Raw genomic sequence first — 15,793 nt, 5'->3', positions numbered from 1 at the left:
ACTGTGTCTACCTACTATCGCTAGTGTCACTATTTTTGAGATTCTCCTCATAGAATCTCCTTTGCGACAGTCACCAGTGGTCCTCACTACATCTGCCTACTATCGCCAATGTCACTCTCTTTTTGAGATTCTCCTCATAGAATCTCCTTTGCAATAGTCACCAGTGGTTCTCACTATGTCTACCTACTATCGCTAGTGTCACTATTTTTGAGATTCTCCTCATAGAATCTCCTTCATGACAGTCACTAGTGGTCCCCACTGCGTCTACCTACTATCGCTAGTGTCACTATTTTTGAGATTCTCCTCATAGAATCTCCTTCACAGTAGTCACTAGTGGTCCTCACTACATCTGCCTACTATCGCTAGTGTCACTCTTTTTGAGATTCTCCTCATAGAATCTCCTTCATGGCAGTCACTAGTGGTCCTCACTGTGTCTGCCTACTATCATCAGTGTCACTCATTTCGAGATCCTTCTCATAGGATCTCTTTTGCAACAGTCATCAATGGGTCTTAAGAAAATTGGCCAAGTTTTGGGCAAAAAATAAATAAATAATTTATTTTGGGATTTTTGGTCAATTTATTAATTAAATAATTAATAAATAAGGAAATAATGTTTAAATAAGATTTAAACATTTTTGGGAGGGATTCCCTAATTAAATATTTTTAATTAAGATAATGGGATTTAATGGCATAAAAATAAATTAATTAATTAAATAAATAATTAATTAATAAATGATGATGTCATCAGGGACTTTTTAAGAAAATAAAAATACTTTATTTTTTAAAGAATTTTTTAGGTGTCTACATTTTGTCCCTCTTTGACATAGTGTTGAAACAATACTATTTCAAAGAAGTTCAGATATAAACGACATGGAGATGACTTTATGGAGCAACATAGTTGCCCCAGTCTCAGGTAGAAGAGAGAGAATGGACTGCATGATGCCCCCCTCAAGAAAGCGACGGGGAGAGAAAATGAGGCTCGACGGTTTCTTGAAAACTACAAGAATCTAGGATGAGAAAGGAGACTCAGATTGGCAAAGAGAAGGGGCTGAATTAGCTCAAACTCTCACTATGGGAGAATGATAAAGGGAGAATCAGAGGCACAAGAGTAATTAAGCTTAAGACTTCAGAGGAGATGGAGGATGAAGGAGTGGATCACCATAAAAAAGAATCCAGGATAAGGGAAGGGATGATGGGAAGAGATAAAGCTAAGGCAATAGGATTTCAAAGACTTAGATTGATGGAAGATGGGTGTCAGAGATCCCTAGGACTACAATTATGGATCTCGAAAGATGAGGCTTGGTGGATTGATTGGATTAGTGGATCCCTAAGACCAGGATTGTGGATCCCTAAAGCTAAAAGTGAAGATTGATTCAAAGAGATACTGATGCATAAGTTGGGGTAGGAGAGACAAATGTTGGATATGGATGGGGGATAATGGAGATGAAGGGAATCCATTGAAGCTTTTTGAGTAGGGGTATACTTCAAAGAAAGTACCACCATGTAGTTGAGCACTAGATTTGATATAGGACTATTGGTTAATTGCCAAGGGTACCAAGAACATCAAGGCCTTTTCACCAAGTATCTAGAGGACTGACAGACTGACTCAAAATAAACATGCAAGGATTGCCCCAGCATCACACATGAAACTCGGAGGAAACAGTGTGGAACCGACACTAGGTAACCCAAAAGCAAGAAAGAAACAAACGAAAGACTTGATCAAAACTATACGCTCAAAGTGCCCCATTCATAGCATACCATGATATGGAAGATAATGGAAACCTTGAGAAGGGAACAAAAAGATTGCTTAGAAAAGATACTTCAAGACCCAAAAGGGCTAGAAACGTTTGTCAATGAGATGGGTAGGATGAGGTACTAATGGACCAAGATTAGACATGAGGAAAGCTATATCTTAGAAAAATCTATCGGAGAGCACCTAAGCTAGTGGATTTGGATTAGTGATGCATTTGGAAAGTTGAACTAAGAAGGATAACACTTTGGTGACAGTAGATCTTAGAGCTAAAGGATGCATTAGAATAGCTAACCAAGATTTGTGCGGTGTGTAAAAGATGCCGATCAAGGATGAAATGACATAAAAGATGCATAGATACGATGGTACTAAGCTAAAGAGGATGAACAAGCTAACAGACGAAGATATGTTATAAATGTAGAAGGTTTTTTTGGATAAGATTGGATATACAAGCTATGATACTTTAATACCCCAAAATTGGCTAATTGCCATCTTAACCAATTCTAGTATATTTTTGATCAATCTTAAAGTCCTATTCCATTAGGCAAATTCTTATTTGGCTACTTGCTACTTGACTTAATTGTCAGATGCAAAAAACCCTAATCTACATTCATCATGCTTATTATTTAATTCCTATAGTATTTACTCATATTAGTCACATTAAAACTATTGATTAATATTTAATTTAATTACTAAGTATTTATACTTTAATTAAATTAAATTATATCTTAAGGCCAATTTACTATGGAATTAAATTTATTTAATTTAATATATGTGCCTATTTTAATTAATTAAATGAAATTATTTAATTAAATGAAGTTATTTAATTAAATACGAAAAGTGTCTCTAATTAATTAAAGGATTATTTAATTAAATAGAAAAGGCAATTATGAGAGTATATCTCATTTTATTAAATTAAATATCTCACCAAAATCTCTCTTCAGTTCAAAAAGGGAAATTTATAGTTCACTATTGATAAAAAAGGAATTAAATCAGTTAACTCCTTATTCTACTCAAATTAAATTAGTTAACTCCCTTTAATTTGGGAATCTTCCTTTATGACTGAACTTCACCTTTAATTCTGACCGTTGATTGAAATCGATCTCAACCATTGATGGATTCTAGGAAAGTCTATTTAAGAGACCCTCATCTCTTCATTTTGGGGGAGGATGAATTAGAATTTGCATTGAATTGTTGTTGAAATTCATACTCATATTTGCTCACATTTGTTCACATTCTTGCATACATCTTGCATTCTTAGTTTAAATTCATTTAGCTTAATATGCATAGTTTAATCTAGTTTTGTTTCAATTGTTCTTAGATTAGAAATGCATTTCTCATTCTAGATTAATCTGTACAATCATATAGATTAATTTTATTTCTTAAATTCTTCGTTCTTAGAGGGTCTAGTTGCCTGCACCTTGATTCTAAGGATATTAACAGGCAAAATCCCTTTAGATAGAAGGCAACAGCTCGCTTTGCAGGGCAAATCTTGGATGAACAATCTCATGTTCATTCCAGGATGAATCCACATACAAAGACCATATTGAAGTGTGTGTTAGTAGATGCCACATATTCATGCATACATTTTTGGCGGTCACTGTGGGGCTCAAAAATCAATTTTTCTAGCCTCTTTCTGTATTTTTTAATCATTTTTTTGTTCTCTATCCGTACTGTTCCATACAGATTCAAGAATCTTCATGTGAGACTATTCATTTTTGCATGAGGATCCATAATCTTTGCGCAAAGATTCTTTTTGTATCGCACAGGAAAGTGCCTAAGCACATGAAACTTCACGTGGCACCTATTTTCTTCACGTGAGCTATAAAATAATTTTGCGCAGGCCTAAAATAATTTTGTGCGAAACCTATTTCTTTGCGTGACACTGCATAAGATTTCGTGCAGGTAGTAATAGAATTTTGCATGAGCCTGAAATGATTTCGTGCATCTCTGTCAGAGATTTCATGTGAGATCTTGTAAAAGCAGCTCGATTTTTGAGCATTTTCGATCTTAAGCTTATTTGATCTATTTTTGTTTCTGTTTCTCTAGATTGCTTGCAGCTTAACCATTATAAGCATTTTGACTTTTGATGTGTTCATAGGTTTTAGCATTTTCTAAGCTTTTTATGGGTATAAAAAAGAACAAAAAAAGTTAATTTTTGATTTTCCCATAGTTTTTTTCTCATTTTTGATAGCATAACAACGGTTTACGAGAAAATTGGAAAAGCATGATAAAGTTGCTAAAAATAGATAAAACATCTACTAAGCACATTGTGAGGATTACCAAGTAATTCTCTTTGATTGATAACACTTCATTTGGACCTAAAACAAACATCTCTTGTGTCAAGCTTGTGTGTATTTCCTTCCATGTTCTCATTTTACAACACATGCATAATTTGATACTAGGTTGTGATCTCTATTAGTTTCATCTAGCAGGCTTAGTTATTAGTGATAGATCTAATTAGCTATCTTGGGTTATTGGACTCGCTAATCTGTCGGCCCCTCATTCCACCCTGTGGTTACAAGATTAGCACCACGTTCAAGGGGAGGGGTCTACAGGAAAGAAGCGTTAAATGCTCCATAAGGCAACCCTTTTGTTCTTTCTAGAACTCACTAATTTTTGAGTTGTGGACTCATTTTGGCTTGTGTGAGGGGTAAAATGTTACTCATCTCTAGACTCACCTCACAATAATTAAAGCTTTAAGTGTACGACCTTGTGCTCTTTGACTACTTTTGGATAGATTTTCTTTCGACAATTAACATATGTACACACATAGTAATTAGGCCCCATGAACACTATTCGTGGATCTTGAGGGAGTGGATTCCTAGTGAAACTCCTCTCTAAGATGGATTCCTTGTAGGTGGGGAGGATACTTTGAGAATCTCATAGATAGATGAATCTTCAACTTGTTTATTGAGGCACCCTTTCTCTAGAGAGGTTGATAGATCACTGGGAGTTGATATCATAGATCTTTAAGAGATACTCTTAGTTTAGTGTGTTAGATTAATATGTCTGCTTTGATTGGGCTAAAAGTGAAAAGGTGTCAAAACCTTGAATCTGGAAGCTAAGTCCCCATATGGTATACTATTGTGAGTTGATCACCTTTAGAGAGGGTTAACCATAGTAGACAATCCCTCTACAAAGAAAACTACATTGACAAAACCTCGAGCGGTAATAGCCATTTTTGATGTGGTAGTGACAACCGCTATATAAATGTCCTTGTGGAAGAAATCTCCATGGGTGTGGTTCATTGTGGGTTGTCAAATCTCCCTAGCAGCTCTTGAAGATTAAGTTCTCAGACTGTGTTAAAAGCTCGGTGCACTGGGATTGGAGGTCACCCTTGTTAGTCATAAAAGTTTCAGAGTCAAACCATTACTAAAAACCTTATAGAGGCCAACTTTTATTTTCTAGAGATGCATGCGTGATTGCAAAATCTTTTGAAAACATACACAAATAGCTCTCCTAGGGATTAGCACAAACTAAGTCACTTGATTGTTCATGTGCTAGGTTTCTTTTTCCCTTGCTCATTATTTTTAGACGTGCTTGAAATCACTTTCTTGTTGTTCTAGATGCCTGTTTATCTGCCTAGTTACTGAAATGATCAAAATTTTTTGTCAAAATCAATTGCTGTTGTAAAACTAGTCTGCCTTCTCGCACGAAATCATTTTGGTCTCACACAAAATCATCTAGTTCTCATGTGAAATCATTTTATTCTCATGCAAAATTAAATTTTTTTTATGAGTCTTTGCACAACCTCGTGAACTTCTTCGCGCAAAATTAAACTACTGTCATTTACCTTCACGCGAACAAAAACTTCTTTGTGCAGCCTGTAAGACTTCTTCGTGCAACCCGTAAAGGTTTTTCGCATGAGACTTTGTATTAGCATTACCAATTTGGGTCTATTTTAGATATCTGTGACCTACATGCTATATTTTTCTACATCCTTTTATCGCTCTCTATCTGCAAACAATCCTAATATAGTGGCATCTCACTTAGCTAATGACTTGTGAACAAATACTTTAAGTAGTCTTGTCTCTTAGTTATCTTGCTCTTGTCCTTTAGTGCTTGTTGTACTCTATGTCATGATAGTCATAATATTTGGCTATTCTAGCCTTCAAATTAGACTATTCATACCTTAGTATACTGCACTCTTATCTTGCTTTTTTGAGACTATGTTCTAGTGTGGTCCTTGTCTAAGCTTTTTCTTTTTGTCATTATCTATGACTATGGCAACTTGACTTATGTTCTAAAACTTGGTTTTCACTACTTGAAACATAGTACATCAAAATGGCTAACAAAAAATATGCTAAATCCAATATTCCTAGTGAGGAAGAAAAGCTACTTATTGCAAACATGAAGCAACAAATCCAATCAATGAGTGCTCAACTTCAAAAACTAAAGGAGGAAGACGAAACATCATCGAACAAATTTTCCTTGAGAGAAAATTTCCCTTCCTTCTATGACAACCAAAAATCACATTCTTGTGATCTTGAATCCAAGATATCTAAGAACACTTCACATACACCCAAGAAATCTAGAAGCATCTTTGAAAACAAACCTTGGCAATGTAAACCAAAGCCTAATTTCACACCTTTGGGAAAATCTTATGAATTAACCTTGGAAGAACTTCTTGAAGAAAAATCATTACTTTACCTAAGCTCACTTTGGAGGGTGTTTCCTTTATGAGTAAATATTGTGTCTATCATATACATAATTTGCATAAAACTTCCCATTGTAAGGAGTTGAAAAACAATATCCAAGATCTCTTTAACAAGGGCATAATTCAAAAATCTAAGCTCTCAGCTACTAAAGATTCTACTCTCAAGAAGGACCAATCTCATGAAACCATGTCTAGTAATGGTTCAAACACAACTTCTACTACCTCCAACATACATCCACCTTCTAAATTGTCCAATCTCTCCAACACATACTCACCAAACAAAGAACTCACTACTCCCCTAGTTGACTATGTGTACCCTCAAGGACTGCCTTGAAAGGAAACTCGAGCTAATCTTGACTTCGCAACAAACCTCTCCCAAACTACACAAAGCAAAGATCCAAAACCTCCATGTTTTGCTCCTCCTATTATCCCCAATCCAACTATTCCTCCATTGTCCCTTCATTGTCTTCCAAGATCTCGTGCCTCCATCTCAAGAGCCACATAGTCCTCCATCTCCCATGTCATGCACCTCTACTAAACAAGATCAAGATATTCCTTCCACCATCCTTGAGGAGATTACAAAAGACCAAGAGAAGGATAATTTTCCTATGTTACCCAAAATTCCTTTTGAAGAGAAAAGTGTTCCCTCACTCTCTTATTCTACCTCGCTACATTCACTTCCAAACTATGCTCTAGCTTTAAATACTCCTGTCAAAGGTATTGCTCCTATAATAGTTACACATAAATCTATTGATGACTTTGGTCATATTTCTCACTCTAAAGATGTTGATATCCATACTCATGGTCTGTTCACATCTTCTAAATCTATCCTTGGTCCCTACCCATCTAAGCTAAAACCTTCAAGTCTTCCATTCATATTGGGACCTTATGTTCCTCTATCTCTTGCTTCCAATCTTATCTCATTACACCGTCCTCCTACCCTACCCCAAGATCAACAAAGATGCCCATACTTGAACTCTTCACATCCACCTTTCCATCTAAACCAGTTATATTGGCCTCATTCATCCATAAGTCCCAAGACCTTTGGAAGCAATTTGGATGATCAACTCAAACATAAGTGCATGAATCCATCCTCAAACATTGACACTGTCTCCTCTAATTGACATGTGAATGTCAAGAAGGAAAATACACAAAAGAGACCGCAAAGGTCCACTATTCAAAGAGCTCAACCAAAGAAAGTATGGGTTCTTAAATCTATTATTGAAGAAATGTGTTCCAAAGCATCTAATGAAAAATCAAAAGCTATATGGATTCCCAAGTCTCTTTTGAAGGACTTGAATATTGAAAACAAATGAAAGTTGAAATTCAAGCTTCCAAAGGTTTCCACTCCATCTCCTTCCCAACATCTTCCTAAAAAGTTTTCAAAACCTTCTACTCCACCATCCTCCAAAATGGCTTCGCTACCTCATATATCTAAGCCTCAATCTATTTCATCCATATTTCCTCCATCATTCCACTATCGTTCAAGGTGTGTGTCAATGTTTATCTTTCCTAATATCTCATCCACCCTCATGAGATCCTCTAGATCTTATGCCTATTTTCCATCATTGCTTGTTTCAATCTTCCAAAGCCAACAACCTTATCCTCAATCTACCTCTCATATTCCTATCTCCCTTCCATTACCCTATCAGCATCTTTGAGCATTCCTTTCTATGGTCTTGGCTTATCATAATTTATCCTTCCAATAGGAGCACTATTCACATTGAAGAAGGCTTGTATTCTTTCCAAAAACTCTAAAAATCCAAAAAAAAAAGAAAAAAAAATGTGCCTTGGTGAAAACCTGAAAACAAGCACCTTGGTAGCAAAAGTAAAGAAAAATAAATCTGTCCTATGGTGAAAACCACTTCTTGTGGCACCTTGGAAAATTACCATGATGAAAATTTGGTAGGCAAGCATCCTATGTAATTCTTCCATCACATCCGATCATGATCTTGCTTATCCTTCAGATGTCCTCATTCTTGAAGTCTTTCACTCATAACCTCCATAAAAAACTTTTCTGTCCTATTTAGTTAACCCTTTGGTCTTGATCAATGAAAGAATGAAGAAAACTCAATTCTTAGCAATCTCTTGACATGGTCATTTTCTTAGATTACTTACACAATACCCTTCATTACACCATGACTTCATATTGTTATATCCTTTTCCCTAGCTTGGGTAATCTTGTGAAGGCTTTCTTTGAGGGTAGCATTCACCACTTCATACTCCTTGCCTATCCATCTCTACTTATCCACTCGCTTGCTACTACATCTTGTCGTATACCTTGCTAGACACTGAAACAAAATCAAGGTAATCCTTCTTGAGAGCTAGTAATCTGTGAAAAAAATCTAAAAATTGGAAAAAGTCCTGAAAAAAATTGTTACCTTGGTGAAAACGTAGCAATAGGCGCCTTGGTAACACCAAAAAAATTGAAAAATCTCAAAAATACAAAAAAATAAATCAAAAATGAGAAAAATACAAAAAAATTGAAAAAAAAAAAGAAGTGCCATTGATGAAAACTTGGAAATAGGCATCATGGTAGCAAAAAAAAGAGAATCCTGCCAAGAAGGTGAAAACCTGGTAAATAGGTGCCTCTTGTTCCCAATGCTCCATCTTGTAGCCCATCTTCTAGGTATTTTGTATAGTTTCTTTCACGCTTTTGCTTTCCTACTTTCTGCTCATATATCCATGGATTGAGTCTTGTCATAGCTCGAGGGCATTCCCCATTTAGTGTCACTATTTTTGAGATTCTCCTCATAGAATCTCCTTTACAACAGTCACCAGTGGTTCTAACTACATTTGCCTACTATCACTAGTGTCACTCTCTTTTTGAGATTCTCCTCATAGAATCTCCTTTGTGACAGTCACCAGTGGTTCTCACTGCATCTGCCTACTATCGCTAGTGTCACTATTTTTGAGATTCTCCTCATAGAATCTCCTTCATGACAGTCACTAGTGGCTCTCATTGCATCTACCTATTGTCACCAGTGTCACTCTCTTTTTGAGATTCTCCTCATAGAATCTCCTTCGCAACAGTCACCAGTGGTTCTCACTGTGTCTACCTACTATCGCTAGTGTCACTATTTTTGAGATTCTCCTCATAGAATCTCCTTTGCGACAGTCACCAGTGGTCCTCACTACATCTGCCTACTATCGCCAATGTCACTCTCTTTTTGAGATTCTCCTCATAGAATCTCCTTTGCAATAGTCACCAGTGGTTCTCACTATGTCTGCCTACTATCGCTAGTGTCACTATTTTTGAGATTCTCCTCATAGAATCTCCTTCATGACAGTCACTAGTGGTCCCCACTGCGTCTACCTACTATCGCTAGTGTCACTATTTTTGAGATTCTCCTCATAGAATCTCCTTCACGGTAGTCACTAGTGGTCCTCACTACATCTGCCTACTATCGCTAGTGTCACTCTTTTTGAGATTCTCCTCATAGAATCTCCTTCATGGCAGTCACTAGTGGTCCTCACTGTGTCTGCCTACTATCATCAGTGTCACTCATTTCGAGATCCTTCTCATAGGATCTCTTTTGCAACAGTCACCAATTGTTTCAGCTATGTCTACCTACTGTTGTTAAGGTCGTGTCTCCAAATTCCTTTTGGAAAATCTCTCTTGCATCGGTCACCAGTGGTCCTCACTAGGTCTGCCTACTGTCACAAGTGTCACCTTTTTGAGATTCTCCTCATAGAATCTCATTTGCAATGATCACCAGTTGTTTCAGCTGTGTCTTCCTACCATTGCTCGAGTTATGTCTCCAGATTCCTTTATGGAAGATCTCTCTTATGTCAATCATCAGTTGTCCTGGCTGTGTCTGCCTACTATTGCTTAGTCCTTCTTAGGTTCTTCATCATGAAGATTCCTCTTTGACTTTAGTCACCAGTAGTTTTGACTGTGTCTACCTACTATCATCACCCTACTGAAGAGATTTCTTTCAAACATGTTCTGGACATTGACACTAGACATCAATCCTAAAACATTGAACTCAAAAATGATATACTTGTTTGGATATGCTAAGTTTTTTCTTTTTTTGCTTTTTTTTTTCTTTATCATATCTCCTCGAGCAATTTGATGATGTCATCTTTGACTAGAGAAGCAATGACTAGGGGCATGATCTTTTCTTGGCTTTCTGTCTGTGGTTTAGTTCCAACAAGTTGATACGTTCCTATAAAAGGGGTGTCCACTATAAGAGCCTTCATCTCATATTAGATGGCCAGGTGTACCTCGACTCCTTTTATACAGATACATCAATGACATTGGTTCTTCTCCTTGTTTGTTGGAGTGAACTCTTCATGCTATAGTACATACTAATACCTGTCCTATTAAGTGAATGTACGAGTCACTGCGAGTATATCTAGCACACTTCTGTCTCAAGTTACAAATGCAAGGGTCATTGTAGATAGTATCAATACTGAGTACTTAGCATAAGATAGATCTCCCATGTGTTTGGTGTGCCTGTTATGCAAGCAACATTTAGGTCATCCTAGCATTTATGCTTTGATACTTATGTTAACTTGCTACATTAAAAGGGACAAATGTTCTGGTCATTCTAGCTTCTTGTGCCTCAAATACTTACATTTAATCTTGACAAATCAATAACATATGTTATATTCATATTTATATGATTGCAATGTTAGTGAGAATTGTATAACATACGAGCTTTGTTCTATATCCAGAGATGATAAATTGTCGAGGCTTGGTAACCAGACCTAGGGTTACATTTAGTATAGTCTTGCATTACATACTTCACTTGCATATGCAAATGATTCAATTGTAAATTTACTTTCACCTTCTCTGATGAGGGATTGCTGATCTCTTCAAAGAATCATGTTCTTTCATGAACTGCACAAATGATTGATTAATCACCCTCTTGGTTACTTTGGCTGCTCAGAACCCATTTTTCGGGATCAAATTTGAAATCTGACACACTTAAGTGGCTCAAAAATGCATTTAAAATTTTTTGTGCATTCCAAATTCTTTTGATACTTTATGATTCTGAGAATCCTTTCAACTCTACATTCTCCATATTTTTAAAATCCATTTTCAAAATAGTTAAATCAAGTCAATTGTGGCTAAATCTGGTCCACTTTTGGTCAAACTTGGTCTTTGTGACCTTGCACTCATTTCATAACAACTCTGAATTTTCTTTAGATCATTCTGATCTCTTCTCTTTTCTTCAAATCATTCTGATCTCTTCTACATTATGCTACATCTCAGATTTCTTCTATATCTATTTCTATATTGCTTCGTGTCTATTTTTGGTGTGTCATCTTTCGATTTCACTCCCGAGGTGGCAAGATGATTACATCATTGAACTAAATGTAACTTAATTAGAATCTCATTGCTTGGGGCATCTGGTTCCCATCTTAGGTCCTTATCACTTGGGACATCTCATCACTCGAGACATCATGCTCCCTTCTATCTGGCATCTTTGCCATCTATCTTATCTTTTCATCAATTGATCAACCTTATAATAGCTCTTCTCATAGTTCAATGGATAGGTATTGGGATAGTCTAAACCTTGACTCTTGAGGATCAAGCCTCATTCTAGGGATGATTCTATGACTCATGATTGGACCTTGTTATCTTTTATCAATCTCAGGTATCTAGGTGTTCTATCTGGATCCTTAAAGGTTATGCTTCGTTCTGGAGATAATCTTCTAAATGCTTATCACTCTCGGGTATCTAGGTGTTCTATCTGGATCCTTGAAGGTTATGCTCCATTATGGAGATAGTTTTCTAAATACTTTCAATATCAGGTATCTACATGTTCTATCTAGATCCTTGAAGGTTATGCTTCTCTGGAGATAATCTTCTAAATGCTTTCAATCTCAAGTATCTAGGTGTTCTACCTAGATCCCTGAAGGTTATGCTCCATTCTAGAGATAATCTTCCAAATGCTTTCAATCTCAGGTATCTAGGTGTTCTACTTGGATCCTTGAACGTTATGCTCCATTTTGGAGATAATCTTCTAAATGCTTTCAATCTGAGGTATCTATGTGTTCTATCTGGATCCTTTAAGGTTATGCTCCATTTTGGAGATAGTCTACTAAATGCTATCACTCTCAGGTATCTAGATGTGCTATCTAGATCCTTAAAGATTATTCTCTCTTCTAGAGATAATCTTTTAAATGCTATCGATCTTAGGTATCTAGGCACTCTACTTGGATTCCTTGGGATTAAGCTCTATTCTAGAGATAGTCCTTAAAAGCTTATCAATTGGTCTCCATATAATTAACTTTGGAACCAATCTCATCTTTGCAACATGCTTTCTAATTATCTTTGAATTGAACAGGCTACTTGCACATTCATTCAAAGAGGGGTAAAATGTAATACCCCAAAATTCGCTCATTGCCATCTCAACCAATTTTGGTCTATTTCTAATCAATCCTAAAGTCCTATTCCATTAGGGAAATTCTTATTTGGCTACTTGCTACTTGACTTAATTGTCAGATGCAAAAAACCCTAATCTGCATTCATCATGCTTATTATTTAATTCCTATAGTATTTACTCATATTAGTCACATTAAACCTATTGATTAATATTTAATTTAATTACTAAGTATTTATACTTTAATTAAATTAAATTATATCTTAAGGCTAATGTACTATGGAATTAAATTTATTTAATTTAATAAATGTGCCTATTTTAATTAATTAAACAAAATTATTTAATTAAATGGAGTACTTACTTCTAATTAATTAAACAAAGTTATTTAATTAAATGGGAAGCCATTGCTAATTAATTAAATGAAGTTATTTAATTAAATAAGAAAATTCTCTCTAATTAATTAAAGGATTATTTAATTAAATAGAAAAGGTAACTATGAGAGTATATCTCATTTTAATAAATTAAATATCTCACCAAAATCTCTCTTCAGTTCAAAAAGGGAAATTTCTAGTTCACTATTGATCAAAAATGAATTAAATCAGTTAACTCCTTATTCTACTCAAATTAAATTAGTTAACTCCCTTTAACTTGGGAATCTTCCTTTATGACTGAACTTCACCTTTAATCCTGACCAGTGATTGAAATCGATCTCAACCATTGATGGATTCCAGGGAAGTCTATTTAAGAGACCCTCATCTCTTCATTTTGGGAGAGGATGAATTATAATTTGCATTGAATTGCTGTTAAAATTTATACTCATATTTGCTCACATTTTCTCACATTCTTGCATACATCTTGCATTCTTAGTTTAAATTCATTTAGCTTAATATGCATAGTTTAATCTAGTTTTGTTTCAATTGTTCTTAGATTAGAAATGCATTTCTCATTCTAGATTAATCTGCACAATCATATAGATTAATTTCATTTCTTAAATCCTTCATTCTTAGAGGGTCTGGTTGCCTGCACCTTGATTCTGAAGATATTAACAGGAAAAATCCCTTTAGATAGAAGGCAACAGGTCGCTTTGTAGGGCAAATCTTGGATGAACAATCTCATGTTCAGTCCAGGATGAATCCACATACAAAGATCATGTTGAAAAGTGTGTGTTAGCAGAGGCTGCATATTCACGCATACAGATACAAGGTATGATATAAGCATTGGATACAAGATTATTTACAAGCTATATAGGAGGTCTGGATGATAAGATAGTGAGATGGCGCAAGTTGGTGCAAGATGCAGAAGCTAGGGATGAGGTGATAGCAGAAGATATGGATTTGGTAGGATGCATCCAATGATGATGATAGATGTGTGACCAAGGATGGGGACAATGCTAAGGTTGGTGGTAGCTGGCCTGATAGATGGCACTAGAGTGAATGGCTAATGAGAGGATGACATTGGATTTGCATGAGGATAGCCTAGAGAAAGATACCAATGACAAGGGAGGATCGACAAGACAAGATCTCCAAGGAATACAGTGCCCCTAGTTAGAAGATGACATGTGAAAGGAGGTCTTATGATGGATGTGATAGGATTGAAGCTAGGATGGAAAAGCTAAAGGTGCTAGGATGATGGATGATAGCTGGGATGATGGGGTGAGGTTGCAGAAGATAAGTGGATAGTGATAGATAAAAGCTAGAGGATGAAAGATAGGTGGATAAATTGGAAGATGGAGTTGGATGGCAAGATGTGACCAAAATCATGAGGATGATAGGCTAAGCTGGGGATGGCTAGATTACACATGACACTTGTTTGCCAAGTTTTCATCAGGGTACTTGTCGAAGGTGCTTGAATTGCCAAGTTTTCACCAATGGACGCTTTATTTTTCTTTATTTTTTTGACTTTTTGACTTTGGACTTAGCTAGAATGATTTTGGCTTTTTTCAGCTTTTTTTTAGCTTTTTTTGGGATTTTCACTGGCTTTCGGAATGTTCAATTTTGTTGCTAGCTATTGGTACACCAGATGTGTGATTTATGCAATAGATTGGATTAGATGGGATTGATGGTAGGAGATGGAGGGATGAAAAGGCTAGAAAGGAGCATGAGATGGAGATGCTTGCAGGATCAACATTGGCACATGTTGGGATGGGTGTGAAAAGAGCATATGGGGGATAGATGGTAGATGCGAGCTTGATGGAGGATTTTTGGAAGTGCACTTGGGGATATAGGCACCCAAGATGGAGTTAGGAGATGGGGGACATGAATCACTAAATGGGGGATTAGCAATGGTGGATGCCATTATGTATTGGGTTTCAACTTTTTTCTTTGGTATCCACATGGTTTTGGATTTTCTTTTCATAGGCTTTTGCATTGTTTTGCATTCTTTGATTGGATTTTTCCTTTTTAGAGTATGTCTTTTAGAATAGACATATGATTACCTAGGATGTGGATTTTTAGCTTTATGCATTTTGAAGTTGGCATTCACATTGTTGTGGTCAGCTTTGGGAAGATGGTTAGGAGAAGCTTTGTGAGATGGAGAGTATATGGAAGAGCGTGTAGGGGGATGATGATGGATGATGTGCCTTGATATGTGCCTTTGTTGATCTTGCATAGGAATGGAGGGAATAGGATTTTTATGATGGATGATAGGAGGATGGAGGATGGTAGATTTTGGGACATGGGGACCCAAAATGGATTTAGCGGATGAAGGGGGGATATGGTAGGTTGTTTTGGTTTGCAAATATGGTGGAGGGGGGATGACACAAGATTTCTAGGAGTGATGGGAGGCTGGCATGGTGGGCCTGGAGATAGGCTTGATTTGGGGATGGCGTGCACCAACACTTTTAGATGGTAAGCCTTTGGATACATATCCAAGACCATGAAATCTTGGGTTCTTTTGTGCAATAATAGGCTTTTTGATTCCTTGCTCTTGTGGTCCTAAACCTTGACCTTGATAATGCCATCGATTGAGCATTTGAATGACCTGAGGAAAATTTTTGCTTGTAGAAAATGGTAGAAGTGCTTTATTAGATGTATTGCAATAGGGAGATAT

This window comes from Cupressus sempervirens, chromosome 3 (assembly GCF_028749045.1).
Source record: "Cupressus sempervirens isolate cs-2001-9-10 chromosome 3, ASM2874904v1, whole genome shotgun sequence".
NCBI classification, from domain to species: Eukaryota; Viridiplantae; Streptophyta; class Pinopsida; order Cupressales; family Cupressaceae; genus Cupressus; species Cupressus sempervirens.
The sequence above is the reverse complement of the archived record's forward strand: the minus strand, read 5'-3'. Positions refer to the sequence as shown.